This window comes from Lonchura striata, chromosome 6 (genome assembly GCF_046129695.1).
Source record: "Lonchura striata isolate bLonStr1 chromosome 6, bLonStr1.mat, whole genome shotgun sequence".
Classification (NCBI taxonomy): domain Eukaryota; kingdom Metazoa; phylum Chordata; class Aves; order Passeriformes; family Estrildidae; genus Lonchura; species Lonchura striata.
Window position 1 is genome coordinate 23,574,123 of NC_134608.1, and position 15,333 is coordinate 23,589,455.

The following is a 15,333-nucleotide window of genomic DNA, read 5'->3' on the forward strand; positions in this document are numbered from 1 at the left end:
CCGCCCCTGCGCAAAGAAGGGCCGGCCCGGCCCCGCAGGCCCCGGCCCCGCTTCGCCTCCAGCCGTGCTGGGGAGGTGGGGTTAGGAAGGGAGGGAGGGAGGGATGGAGGCATCCCTGCTTTCATAAACACGCACGGCGTGGGCCACCGGCCCCGGAGGAGAGATGCGCAAGGCTTACGTGTAGGGAAACCACGGGTTCTCTGGCTTTCTTGCTCATCCCATATTCTGAGATAAATAAGAGGTCAGAAGAGAAATTAGGGCCCACAGAGGTAAACTAAGAATTAAAACTGAGCAGTGTTCCTTAATAATATTGAGCTGGAAGCTTTGCACATTGGAGAAGCATTTGGCTTCATGCCATCAGAGGAAGTGGAACAGTTGCTGGGATTCTCCAGACACCCATGCCCGTGAGCAGGGTTTCTGAACCACACAGTTTCTTGTTAACTTGCCTTTTATCATCTGTGGGCTAGACACCACACACCTCATCCCTGCCAGCATTACCCCAACCAAAGACATTAAATGAAGAGAAACCATAAGACTTCCCTGGTTTTGCTCAACCCGAGGCAAGAGCCCCACCAGCACATGTCCTGAGATAGCAATCAACAGCTCTCAGCCTGGCTGCTGCAGCCTGCTCATGGGGCCAGTTCATCAGTGGAATACCAAATTGGTGCTGGAACTGTAGCTCCAGATCAGCATGAAAAGTCCATTTTCTGCCTCAGCTTCTAGGAGAAGCAGTTCCCTATTACTCCTCTGTTTTGCAGGCCTCTGGGCCAGTTCATCAGGCTAAATGGCTCCAGTCTTCCCATGAAGGGGAACCTGTTCCCAGGGGAAACTTGTCCTCCTGGTCTCTGGAGAAGGCTGCCCAGTGCCAGGTGCATGGTGAAACAAGGGCAGGGACTGTCTCTGAAATTTGTGGTATCTGTCCAGGATGGCCATAAGTATTTTGGACTGCCCAAAGGCCATGCCCTGCATACTTCGGAAATCCTGGTTTAGAATCTTGGCCAGCCAAAGAACTGGGGCTGCTGCAGATGAAAAATAATGAAAATCATTAAAATCATGCCTTCCCTGAGAAAACCAAGGCACCTCCACTATGATGTCAGGATTGCTGAGACTGTCTCATGTTAGAGCAGCAAGGTAGTTGTATTTCCAGCCATTATTTTAAAGAAACTCATATCTCCACAAAGATGGAAATGGTTGAGAAGAAGTGAATGAAGACTACCAGGGCACTGGGGTGACCAGCTACTTTCTAAAGGACAGGAAGCTGGGAACCAAATGTGTTAAGTGTCATCAGAGCAGGTTTTCCCCAGCCCTGGCCCCATCTCACTGTACCTGAGCAAGACAAGCAGAGCAGTTGTGGGCTGTAGCAAGACTCTATCTTTGGTCCACATCACCAGACAAGTTGATGGGAATGAAGCAGCTCCAATTTCTGGCTGTGAAGTCAAGTCCCTGAGTGGGGGTCCAGATCAGTAGGTACATGGCCTGCTACAGGCATGTAGGTCAGACAGGAGCCAGGAATGAGACCTTCAGTTTAAAAGCAGCTGCCAAGCAGCTGAGGGAGGAGCCCCTGCTGAGGGTCCCTGCAGGGCTTTCCCAGCAGCTGTCTGTATCAGTGAGCTGACCTTGTACAGCCAGCTTCACTCCTAGAGGGTGGGGGCGTTGCTCTGTACACCTTGTCAGGGATATATTAGACAATCCTACCACCTCAAACTTTGGTTTTGTCTTGTCTGCATTAGCCAGTTCTTGGTTTGACCTCTGTCCTACCCCACTGGGGCTCCCCAGGTATGATATGCAATTTCCTTCCCCAGCATTCAACCTGGAGTTACACAAGCTGTGCCTCAGCATGACTGGGTCTGTTAGGGTAAAAATTCAAGCTATCATCTTGCCAATAAATTATTCAGAACTTTATTATGATTTCTCTAATTCTCAAGTTCTCTGTAAACTGATTCAAATTTCTCCAGAAACAGTTCCTCCCCAAACATCTCTGAGGCAGAGTAACATTTTGTGGGTTATGTGGCTCCCAGCTGCAGTCTGCTGAAAAACTAAACCCACCAGGTCTAAAGCCCTCTCAAATTTGTAACTACCTCTGTGTGGTACTAGCATCCTAGAGTGTGCGGAGGTGCACCCTGTTTTCTGCCTAAAGAACTGCCCAGAGCTCACAGAGGGTGTGGATATGCACAGGGGCTGCTTCTCAACTTGAGTCTGTGTTCTGACAGCTCTTTGTGCACCACAATTTCTCTCTTTTTCCTTCAGACCCAGCTCTGCATCCCTGCCCAAGGACAGGTAGAGGGGTGTGGGTTATTTGGGTGTTCTAGCTCAAGCTAAACACAGAGCCCAGTTTGAAAAGCCCATCAGTTTATCAACCTGAGGTCCACCCTATATCATGTGGCACCTTTATCATTTTTAGCCTCCTTGAGGGGTGATTAGAAATAGTTCATACAAAGTTAATGCTCTGACCACTGTCAGAATAAAGGTATAGACATAGGGGCTTTGCTGATATATACTGAAGTTTCTTATACATCAGTACTTGTATTACTCAATACCTCTCTAACTAATTTCTGGCAATATTTTCACCCTGTCTTCACCAGAAAAAATTCTGGCTTTATGTAAGTTTTCCTCAGCTCCATGACTCAGATGGTTTCCTGGGGAAAGAAACATTAGAAACATTGAATTCTCTCACATTTTTCTGATCCAGCTCATCCTTTTTCCTTTTCCATAGTTCATCTGTCTTATCCTTGGGGCTGAACTTTTCCACTTCTCCCATTTGTTTGCAAATATATCCTTCATCCAGGCACATGTATTGGGCTGACTTGGTTCTTTCCTCAGTTTTAACCTTACTTCAGCCTTCTCCTGTGTCCTGGACAACTTGAATCTCAGTAGAAACAATGCTTATTGTTAACCCCTTAGTCTCTAAAGAAGTGTTACTTCTCCTCCATTTCTATTACAGAAGCATGCTCTGTCAGCACTGGGTTCAAAGCTGTCCTTGTCTAGACAGACCTCAGTGGATAAAAGTGCCTTAAAAAAAGATGGAGGGCAACTTTTTACATGGGAGGACAGGGTGAGGGCAGGGGGAATGGTTTTAAATGGAACAAGGAGAGATTTAGATTAGATGCTAGGAAGACTTTCTTTACTGAGGGAGCAGTGAGGCACTGAATAGATTGTTCATAAAACTTGTGGATGCCCCATCCTTGGAAGTGTCTAAGGCCAGGCTGGATGGGGCTTGAACCTGATCTAGTGGGTGACATCCCTGCTCATGGCAGAGGGTTAGAACTAAATGATCTTTAAGGTTGCTTTCAACGCAAAACATTCTGTGATTCTCTGATGATTCAAAGAGATAGGTCAGACCTGATCTCCCTATGCTCTTCCATCTCCTCTACAATGGCTTTTGGATTCTTGCAGCATTGCATAGATTATCTTGTCTTCTCTGCAGTGTAAGTGCATGCAGCTCCTGCCTTTCTCCTTTCAAAATTTACATATGTAAAAATACTTTGAATAAAAGTCTCTCTTAGTATTTTTTTATTTTAGCTGTGTTCTTAAACCTTGGGTAGCAATGGTGATCCACTGAAGTCACTGTCACTGGACATTTTTACATTATCCTTCCACCATATGTTGCACTGTAGATGGATATAAGACATGATAATGCTAATATTAACAGAAGAGACACTTGCTGTATTAATCAAAACTGCTGAGACACGAAGACTGACCAGAGCTATCTGCCTACAGATGTTTTAAATTTTCTCTATCATATAAAGTCTTCAAACCAAGGCTAGAAGTTTGTAAGTGATGATCTATAACTCATCCAGAAGATATTGGCCTGAAGCAGAAATGATTTGGTTTTGTAGCCTATTTTATCTCAAAGTTCAGGCTAGAAGATTGTAATGTTCCTTTCAGGCCCTAAAATCTTGAACTCCATGGAGCTCATAGTGGCTGATAGGGATGTTCTCTCTATATAAAAGCCTTCCCATATAAGAAGCTTCTGATGTCAAGTGTCCTATTGAATATATATTTTTCTTTGCATGTCAGTCTATTGATCTCAAAATAATCAAAGATACAAAGTACATGATGACAGGAGATTATGGCACCTGTCATGCCCATGGCCAAATGCTCCCAGTTGGCAGCTGCTGGCTGAGTTACTGCAGCCCTGAGCAGACCTCTGTTTCTGCCTGCTCTGAATCATCCTGGTAGTTTTGAGCTCACCTCTTAACCCCTGGGTAAAATCTTCATCCTACTGAAGACAGCAGGACCTTGGTCACTGACATTTAACAGAGCTAGGATTTCACTTGGCTTAGCACTTCTGACATTTCCCCTTTTTTTACATTGTACCTCTCTTTCTCTCCTGACACAGATGCATCCATATTTCTCGTATTTTCTCTCTGGCTGAGCACTTCCATTCATGCTGCATGAAACACCCAGCTGCTAGGACTCAGCCATGCTGCACCACAGGCAGTTCCTCTGTCCTGCAGTTTCCTGTGGCAAGGTCAGAGTGACTCAGGATTCCTCTCCTCTGGCACCTTTCCGCTTGAGGTATTGGGTGGCTCTGCTCTGCTTAGGACAAGGGGTTAAACAAAACTTTTTCTGCACGGGGCTGCTGAGCAGTTAAGGGCTGGATACCAAAGCTTTCATTTAGCTGAATATATCAATGACTTCAAATTGCCTGGAAATCAGAGCCAGTCAGGAGTGGGTGCTGCATGTCATAGTCCCATCACATCTGGTTCACTTCCTCTCTCTGGGCAGTGCTGGATAGAGCAACTCCAGAGGTTTATTGCCACTTTTTCCAACTCCTGAAACAGAAGAGAATATTATTCAGTGGATAAATGTTTATATCTCCTTTTTAAAGAAGCTTACTCTAAATTATTTTTATAGCAAGGTAGACCCATATGTAGATATGCTTTTAATTCTCCTGGAGCAACTAAACTTATTTTTGTTCAACCAGTTTCAAGAGTTCCACTGTTGATTTATTAGAAAATAACAGAGCAGCAAGACATGGGCTTTACCATGTGGACCAAAGTCTGTTCAGCAGACATAATTTTAAAGTTAGCTAAAGTGTGGCATAGGAAAGTAATGTTTGACCTGGACATCCTAAATGAAGCTGCCATAAATGTATATAAAGATTGGCTTGATTCACCATAAATGTTGGCCACTTCATTACCATTTAATTATAATAATTAATTATAATATAGTTTTTGGCTGAGAATGTCCTGCTCACTTCTAAATAATGCTTTGGCATATGAATACTTTAGGTAAATTATACATTGTATCAAAGGGGTTTGTCTGATGCATTTTCATTTAGCTATATTAAGTGTTCCCTTTTCTCAGTTTGTGAGAAAGAGGAAATTTGAGGATCAATTTGATATCCTTTCCATCATCAGATAATAAAATACTCTGCCTTGTTTAAAGAAAAGTATGTGTTTGTGTTAGGGGGGAAATCCCAGGGAGATCTAGTTTTATTACAAGGTATGGAATCTTTAAGGAAAATAAATATATAGGAAAATATTACTAGATTCACCTTCTGACCATAGGTAAGTACCTGTCCTGAGGACAATATAAAAGACAAAGTACCTAAAGCAGCTTTCCAGCCAGTCCAGGGCCTGGGTTGCACTCTGCTCTGCCTGTTCTGCATCCTGAGCATCAGGATGGATCTGGGCTGATTGGCGAGGCACAGCAGAAAAATAATGAGATATCTAGAAAGCATACATTTTTTTGGTCTACAGAGAAAAATGACTGAAGTGAGATGCCAACAAGTCTTCAAATACATTTTTAAAAATGAAGCAGTGGTGGTCTTCCAAAATTGTCCACTATATCTACTGAGTATAGCAGATAGACCAGAAGCATTATGGCAGATGGCTTTGTCTGTAGCAAGGCAGCAGGAGAAGCTTCTTAACAGTTAGGAAGGTGCCAGGACAGGATGCTGATCCTCTTTAGGGCAGGCATTAGGATAGGATACCTGTCTTGGAGCAACTTCACTGGGTAGGTTTAAGGACAGGTCTCACACGTCTCACACGTCTCACATGATTGGCTTGTGTATTTGGGAAGACAAGCAGCTTTTTCCCCAAAGGAAGCAATCTTGCTTTCCAGATCTTAATCATTAACTAAAAAAAAAATTATTTTGCCTATAAAATTCCATCAATAATCTTAAAACTGCAAAGTGAACCTAAAATTATGCTAGGAAATCTAAGCAGCCTGAAGCTCTGATGCTGTAAAGAACTGCTCTCACTCATGCCACATATTGATAGTGAGGACATTTCCAATTTCATTGTTTCACTTTCTCTCTTTGGCACCATATTTGCTTTTCATGCATGGAATGAGAAGTCTGAGCAGGTAAAGGTGTGTTCTATCAATTTACCAGATGTCTTTCATGAAGCTGGTTGTGAGAGAACTCAGCATCTTCCTGGTTTTGGCAAATGTGCCTGCCTATAACCCACTGCAAATGGCACCTTGCCTTGGTGCCATTTGGTGAGTGTGCCTTGGGCTGTATTTTGGAAGAAGCAGTCCAGTGGGATTCTTCCTGCAGTGCACCCGCAGATTGGTTTGGTTTTCCAAAAGTGGGGCACACAGACAAACTCAAAGTGATTTGTAGAACCAGCTACGACCTTCTTCACCATATCAGTGCCCATGAGGATGTGTGTGGAGGCAGGATGCTGCAGCGGCCCCCACCCAGCACCATCAGCAGCTGTGGTGCTGCCCTTGCCCATATCCATGCCCTTGCCATGGGGGTGTGTCCCTCCTGCAGGTCCAAAGCACAGGTTGTGCCTGGAAGCTGTTTCCCAGTGCAGGGTGTGAAGCTGTGGGAAGGGAAGGGGCACTGTGGCTGGGATGCTGCATCTGTCCAGGCACAGGGCTTGGGAAGGCAGCAGTGCCCACAGGTTTCCTCTCTGCCTTGCCCCACTCCTTTTAAGCTTCTTGCATACCAGGAAAGGAAATTCACAGCTCCTAGAACCTAGAACAGCTCCTAGAACCTAGAATAGCTCCTAGAACCTAGAACAGCTCCTAGAACCTCTGCATGGGGTTCTATGCTCAAACACCATGCAGGTGCAGCTCCTCCTGGCATGTAGCAAGCTCATTTTCCAGGTCCCAAGGTGATTTTGCCCCAGCTGGGTGAGCTTCCTGGGAACACTCATCCTCAACAGTGTTCTCAAGGACAGACATCAGCCAGGTCCCAGGCTGGGCACCGTGTCCTGCCCAGCATGAACTTGGTGCCACTGGGAGCTGCCACAACATGTTACAAACTCTGGAGCATGGGGGAATCCACAGAGACATCCCGGGCCTGTGGCATCAGCTGGGGAAGGAATGCTGGGGCCAGAAGCGATTGTTTGGAGACTGTGGAGTGGTGTAACTTCCACTATGCATGGGTTTGGGACCACTGTAGGATATGGGTAAAAACTGCCTCAAGAGATGGGGTCAGGAGCAGATCTTCCCCACGGACACTCCGCACCGCATCCTGCCTTCCCCCATGTCCTGAGAGGCTGCATAAACCCATGCATACCAAGAAGGGGCAAGACCATCCAGTGGCCTCCTTACTCAGAACCCTTTCAGGAGTGATTTTAATTCGTGTAAATGAGTATTTTTAATTTGTTATACTGGTCTTTATCTCTATTACCATCTCATTTGCTTTTAAACCTAGTTTTGCCATCCTGACTGAATTCCATTTGATGCATTAGGAGTAATTCTCTTCCCAAAGGGTTAGACATTTTCTCTCCACATAAAAGTCGCTTATTTTGGATAAAGAGACGATTAGATTTATCTTTAATATTTTAATGGCAGCCAGGATTATTGGGTGGGCAGCCCCGGTTTCAGTTGTTGTTGGGGGATTAGACTCTAATAAACTCTTCAGATTGGGATTTTTTTTCTGTTTTTCACAAAGTACTTGTATTTATTTTAAAAATTCACTTCTTTTTGAGTCATAAATTCCATTTGCTGTTTCCTATTAGTATTAAATCAAGTTGATTAAATTCATAGTGACTATTTGCACATATATCTTTTTAATTTTAACATCCACAACATAAAATCTTTAATGGTGCAATTTGAAATACCTGCAACAGACATTGCTGTTGCTGTTTAAACAGATGGAAATGAGGATCCAGAGGGAAGGGAGAGGGAGAGAAGAAGGGATGGAGAGATGGACAGGCAGATGTTGAGGAGGGGGTGAGCTGACTCTTTCCATCACACACAATAGGAAAGATTTGGGGGTTAATAAGAATATAGAATTTGGAGAAAGCTCCCTCTCCTCAAAATCACCAGCATCCTTTTGGTGAGCAAAAAGAGAGTGCAGCTGCCTAGGGTCGCAAACTCGGTTCACATCACAACCCTTCCAGTGCCAGGAGCAAGGCAGCCCCCAGAAGGTGGCATTTGCTTAGAGCAGATGCTTGCGGGGCTGGTGGGGTGCAAACCCAAGAAGTGAGTGCCCCTCACCCCTCGGGGCTCCGCACCCTGCCTCGGCTGTCACGGATCCTAGTTTAGGCTAATCGTAAACTTGGTAATAGAATAAAATGTCAGCAAAGTAGAAATCAATAAGTGTTAATGCTCCGGGACTTTCACTGCTGGGCTCCCCTCTTGGGCTCCCCCCTCCCGCATCATCCTGTCCCTTTGATTTCAGTCCCTTCTCTAATCCCCACCTCATCAGCTCCGGGAAGGGCTGATCTGCAGCAGAAAATCCCTCATTCGGGGCAAAATCAGCTTAATTTGCAGCAATTTGTAGCAGGTCTTTGCTGGGATTTGAGTCTCAAAATTATTCCGCGGGTGGGGGCCGGAGCCCCTCGCAATATGGGCAGAGATTTCCCCGCTCCTGTGTTCGCAGAGATTTGTCTGGGGAGTAATTACAGGCGGGGCGCAGCCCGGCCCCCGCCCGCCGCGGCGCTGCGCCCCTCCGCCGGGCCTGGCACCGGGCGAGCGGCCGAACACGCAGCCGCCCGGATTAGCAGCATTAGCAGCCAGCGCCGAGCAACAATTAATCATTTGCTGGTAAATACAAGCGGGAGCCTCCTCCGCCTGCCGGGGAGGGAAGAGGAGAAGGGGGTGGCCGCCCTGGCCTGCAATAGAGCAGTGAGGAAAGGGAAGGGAAGGGCTGGGGAGGGATGGAGGCACCCGGGGACCTTGTGGCCTCGGGACGGGAGATCAGAGCAGGCAACTTTCCTTCCGCTAATGCCGCTAATTACCGGCGGCAGCGCCGCGCGGCCCGGAGCGCTCCCGGGCGCGGGGACCCCCGGTTGCCCCGGCCGCCCGGCGAGCGCCGCTCCCGGCGAGCGCCGTCCCGCGGGCAGCCCCCCGCGCCGGGGCCGCCCCGCACGGCGGGCGTGCAGCGCCCGAATCCACGGCCCCAGCATCCCCGAGGGTGGGTGCCCAGCGGGGAACGGCATTTGGAGTGTGACTTTCCGGGAGAGGGAAAAAGCGAGCGGTGTGGAGGCAGCGGCTGTCACCGTGCGTTTGGGTGGCGGGCCAGCACTTCGCTTGGCACCCCGTCACTTTCTTGGTAAAAAATTAGCTTGAGGTGGATTCGGAATTAAACGTGTTAAATGAATTAAAAACTAATTAGCGGTTCTGACAAATTCACTGGGGAATCATCCGCTGCCAGAGAAATTTTGAAGATGTGTTGTCTAGATATCAGTTCTTGGGCAATACTATGCAATATCTTTGTGGTGACTCAGAAGAAAATACGAAATCAATGCAAGTAATGATTTCAACTTGACATAAATATTGGTGGAGTGATAAATAATGATGGGAGCAGGTCAGTTATACTGAGCAATCTGGTTCGCTTGGCAGGCTCTGCTCATTTGAACAATATGTGATTTTAATATAGCCAAATGCAGGACTATATATCTCAGAACAGAAAATGAAGGTCACAGGCTGCTATCATGGGAAGCAGTGGCTCTGAGGAGGATGGAGGAGATCTGACAGATAGCAAAAACTAAGCATGGATTTTTGGTGTAACCTGCTCTATCAGAGCTATGCCATTTCTGGATCTATTGGCAAGAAAATGTTACCTAGCAGAATGAGGCATCTTGGTATCTCAAGACCATAACAGACTCATATGGTGTCCACTTCTGGTGTCCACATTTTCATTAAAAAACACCAAAGAACTGGAAATTATTCGGATAAGAACTTCATTAACAACCCGTGAGTTAGGAGAGACACTTTCAGAGGATAGAAGGTCCTTTAATTTATTAACAAAGGCATAACAGGATTTAGCATTAGAAGGTCAAGCTAACTAATTCATAATTAATTAAATTGAATATAAATATAAGGCCTGAATTTTTCACAGTGAGGATAATTAGTAGAGTAGGCATGACATTTTTAAAACAGCTTCTTGTTGAAAAAAAAACTTATTTGGAAGTTTTGGGGATGGAAAAAGGATAGAAGTGTTTGGGCTTTTGACAGAAAAATATCTAGTTGCTTACAGTAATCCCTAAAGCAATATATTTTGAAACAGTATTTTCTGATGTTAATTTATGCATTTTCATTTTATATTATTCTACTACTATCACATTATAACATGAAAAATCATTTAAATCTATTTTCATTTTAATTTTCAAACTGTTAAGTACATTTACTGCATATACTGAGTAAATACTAAATTAATGGAAAATCCTTTTGTTATAACACAGCAGAGAATCTTCATGCTGCCAAAAGTGTGAAATATTTCATGTGCCATGAAATTTCAGATGATCTTAATGATTTTAAAATATAAACTGGGAATCACTATCTCCATTGTCAATCACAGTGTCTGTATACTGCACTATATATTGTTTGCTGTCAGCTGTTCCTGATGACCTGTAAGACTAGTTTAAAAAAGAATTAGTTGCAAAAACAGCATTTTGAAATTACATTAATTCTCCATGGAGAGAAATACTTTAAAATGCTAGAATTTCCCACAGTATGAGAGAACCTGATTTACAGTCATGTCTAATATTCCAGCATTAAAACTGTTTACAGGTGCAATGGTCTTTCCCATTTAGACCTTCTAAAATACATGCTCCAGCACAGACAAGCCTTGCAGTCTTGGCTCAGGTCAGACTAATGGGTCTGTCCACATTCAGTGTGGTTTTTGGGTCCAGGTTGCCCTCCAGATGCATGGGTTCAGGTTGCCTCAGTTACTGCTCTCTGTGTTGCACAGGGGTCACAGGAGGCTCAGCCTGGTGTCCTTGCAGATGAAACAGGATTGGAAGATGATGTGGTTCGAGTCCCCACTTCCAACACCTTCCAGCTACTAATGGGTGCTCTCTCCAGAAAAGAGCTAAGCCGAAGAAGTCGCCCCAAACATCTACAGTGGAGGCGCCCAGTTTTCAGCAACAGCAGTTTTTAGTGCCTCCCAGTGTGCCCTAATGAATTCATGACCTGCAGGGCAGTTCAAGCCAAGAAATATCTGAAACAAATCCATGGAGCCACCATTGAATGCAGTAATGGAGAATCAGGGTGAAGGGATGGAGTCAAAAGATTCCCCTATCTGGGCAATCCTAGTTGGATCTAAACAGATGACATTCCCAAGCCAGGAGTTGGACTGTGTGATCATTGTCAGTTCCTTGCAGCTCAGGGTGAAGCTGGGGCTGTGTGGAGGCTCAGTGTGACCCACGGTGAGCCCGTGCCACCCCTGCTCCCACAGCAAGGAGGAGGGCAGTGCTCTGGCTGCCCAGGTATCTGCCAGCAGGTGTCACTTACACCACTTTGATTTGAACCACTGCAGTCCCACCATCCCTTTGCTTCCCCCTTGGTGAACCAAAGGACAAAGGAGGTAAAATGAGCCCAGAGTGCCCTTTGTTTCCTTGGAGTCTGTATTAGCAGCTGGGATATCTCATGTGTATCCCAGCTTGGAGTTGCTCAGAATAGGTGAATTGTTTATGAACACTCCTGGGCCTCTTTCTAATCTTTCATCCTTGCATATCTTCCAATGTGCATCCCATTTTGTTGGAAGACTTCTCCTGTTCTATTGCAAAATAGCCTCTGTTTAACAATAAGTCTCTGCCTTCATCCTTGTGTGGAGCTGAGCAGCCCACCTTCAGATCAGCATAGATTCCTGAAAATGCCAGTCTCACTCCACAGACACTTTACAGCTGAACTTAGGTGACTTTAAAGAGCATTTTGACAGACTGGGATGAGAGAAGCCACTATCATTGCTGCTGCTGTTGTGTGGTACAGCACGGGCAAAGCTGGCTCTCGCCAGCTGCCAGGGGTTTGGTGTGCCTGGCAGAGGTGGAGCCAGGGAGATGAGCCATGCGTGCTTGTTAGATGGGAATAGGTTAAAGAGATAAGGAATCCCTTGGAACTGAAGTGTCTGTAGGCCCTGGAAAGAAAGCAGTGCTTGCTGCCCAGGGATGAGGCTGGGCAAAGCCACCCAGGGTGGTGCCACTGCCCCTCATGGGTGTCATGCAGGAGCATCACCTGCAGAAGGTCCTGTGCATGGGGTGGTCTGCAGAAGTCATTTGGCTTTGGTGTGCTAAAATCCACTGTCATCTGCTGAAGTTATGGAAGGACTAGACTGCAGTGCACCTGATCCCTCTGCTCATGCCATGGCACTGCCCTTTATTTTCAGACTTCTAACAAAACCTGGACTAAAAAATGAAACTAAACATTGCAACTTGATCTTAGATTTGTTGTAAATGCACATCCTTTTCCTGAAGATCCCCATAACATTCATCAAGAAAAACAACCTCAAACTAAGGCTGCTCTAGAGGATTATGAACACTAGAAAACCAATGCCAAAACCCTGATAGAAACAATGCAAAAAGAGGGAGAATAAAAAGGTAACATGTGTTAAGAGTTTGATCATGATTACAGTTATCACATCCTCTATGATAAATCTAAACCTGGGAAAATTAACAGTAAAGAAACATTTCAGTAATCCCTTTAACTTTGAACCTCTGCAACAGAAATACTAAAATGCAAAATGTTTTCATGTGGGCTTTAGTGATGGATGTATAAAACAGAACAAAACACTTTTTTCAAACCAGAAATCATTAATCTACCTTCAGTAACTATGGCTTGTCTTGCGTTAACTTAGGGGACATATTTTCTACCTCTCCTCACATTATCATATTGAATAATACTCGTAGAAGCCAATTGAACTATTTGTGAGTAAAATGTTACTCAAAAAAATAAGGCTATCAAAGCCAAATCATATGTAAATAATATCCTTCAAAGTCTGCTGAACACATCTTCTACCCATAGAGTGATAACATTTTAATTATCAAAATATAAAAATGCTCACTGCAAAAGCCCAGGAGTCCAAAGTTTTTGAATTAAGTCCATAAAAAATAAATATATTAGGTTCAAAATTGTAGAAGGCTTTAAATAATGTATTAAACTTCTTTTCATTTTTTCTGCAGTAAAATGGCTCAAATTGGTGTTGTCAAACCTTTTACATCAGCAGTGCTTTTTAATAAAAGCTGAAATTTTCTTGTACTCTCCTGATTCTTAGGGGTCTTCATGAAAAGCACAAATATAGTGATAAGCAAGGCAGCATTGTAACATTTGCAACAACACGGAAATTACAATTAATGAAGAATTTTAGTCGCAGTAACCTGTAAATGAGACATGTTACCTTAACTAGCTCTTGATCGTCTTCCTTTGGAACTGGCAGTCCATCCTGGAGTTACCAACTAAAAAGGAAAAAATACTGTATGCTTCCAGCATTTACAGAAACTAGCTTACCAGGCTAAACCTTCATAAATATTTTTGCAGGTCAGGGTGGTGTTTCCACAGAAAAAAACAATAGAATTTATCCAAACTGCATGTTAATGGAATGACAAAGTAAATCTTCACATTTTCATTTGTGCTAATTAAAGGGATTGAATGACTGGGTATTCAAAACATTATATATTTTGTAGTAATTAATGTCTACTGCTTTTGAAATGGTTGGGTTTTTTTGATGCTAACATTCTCAAAATTTATTTTAGGAAACATTTGCTGGTTCTTGTTGAAGCTTTGACTTCATGTAGGTTTAACTACATCCTTTATGCCTACAAATACCCTTCTATTTTAAATAAATAGAAGGTGCATTAGAGGGTAAAATAACTACCAACTACCAGTGTCATCAGTGAGCTCATCAAGATGATCTGTGTAGTATTACATCATGTAAGTTTGCTCTCTGGGCCTTAGACCTTCAGTCTCTGATTTCTGCCCCACCTTGGCAGAGCCAACCAGCTGCAGAAGACTTAGTGCTTAGAAGAGGCAAAAAGTGCTGCTGCGAGCACTGCTCTTAAGGGTGATGTATGAAGGGAGAGCAGAGCTTTTAATTCAGAGAGATTGAATTCACATAGCAAGCCAAGACATTGGAGGTTTTAAATATCTGGTATCTTAGTACAGGGAGTGAGTCTATGACAGTGAATATACCTGTTTCAGCTTCATTTTTCTTCTAAGAGTGTGTCTGTAAGCAATATCCCTAATCATCACTGTCCATGTCTGACAAGCCCCATGTTGAACTAGTGGGGAAATTTGACTTAGGCTGTTACTGGCTGATAGTTTCCAAATCATGTTATGAAATTACCTGAAATAAATTGTCCACTTACATCAGCAAATTATTTTTTTCTTGTTCTAATTTACAAGAAGAATAAAAATAAACTAAAAATAGGTTTTAGTTATTCAGCTTCATGCTGTTGCAAATCACAGTGAGTGGTGGAGGTTTGTACCAGAAATCCCATAGCTGACATAGGTGGGTGGCAGCTCGGAGGGAGGGAGGGGGCTCTGTTAGACAGGATGTGAGATCCCCATGGAACATTCAGATAACAAGGTGCTATATTTTTGTCTCCAATTTTTTCTTCCTCCAACACTGTGTGGCACTATCTCAGCCTGGCTCTGGGGTATTTTGTCTGTATGACTGGGAGAGGAGAAAATATCACTGAAAAAAAATCCATGGCAAGTTTCCTGCAAGAGTCTGGGTGCTCTTTTTCTGCTCAGGGACTTGCTGCTGGCTTCTTCCTAGTGAAAGAGGAGGAGCATAGCCTCTGTGCTACTTATGATTTTAAAACATCCAGGACAGCATAGACAATTGCTCTGCATGACTCCAAAAGACAATAAGAAGGAAACCTTTAAAGAGCCTGCCTTATGAACCTAGGGAAAAAGCAGCGATTCCAGAAACATTTAACAGAAAAGTGAGAGTATAAAGACACCATCATTAACATGGCTCAAAAGACAGGATGTTAATGCAGCTGGAAGCTATTGCTGGTTGGATCTGCCAGGACATTCCCAGCTACACGGGTGTTTCAGCAGCCGGAGGGGCTTTGACTCTGTTGACGTAGGTAGTTATAATCAGGAGGAGAAAGTGGAGAGAAGGCACAGGAGGGATGGAGACCAAGAAACAAAAAAGAAAGAGGGGGGAGAGAGAGAGGAAAGAAAGGACAGAGGGAAAAGGGA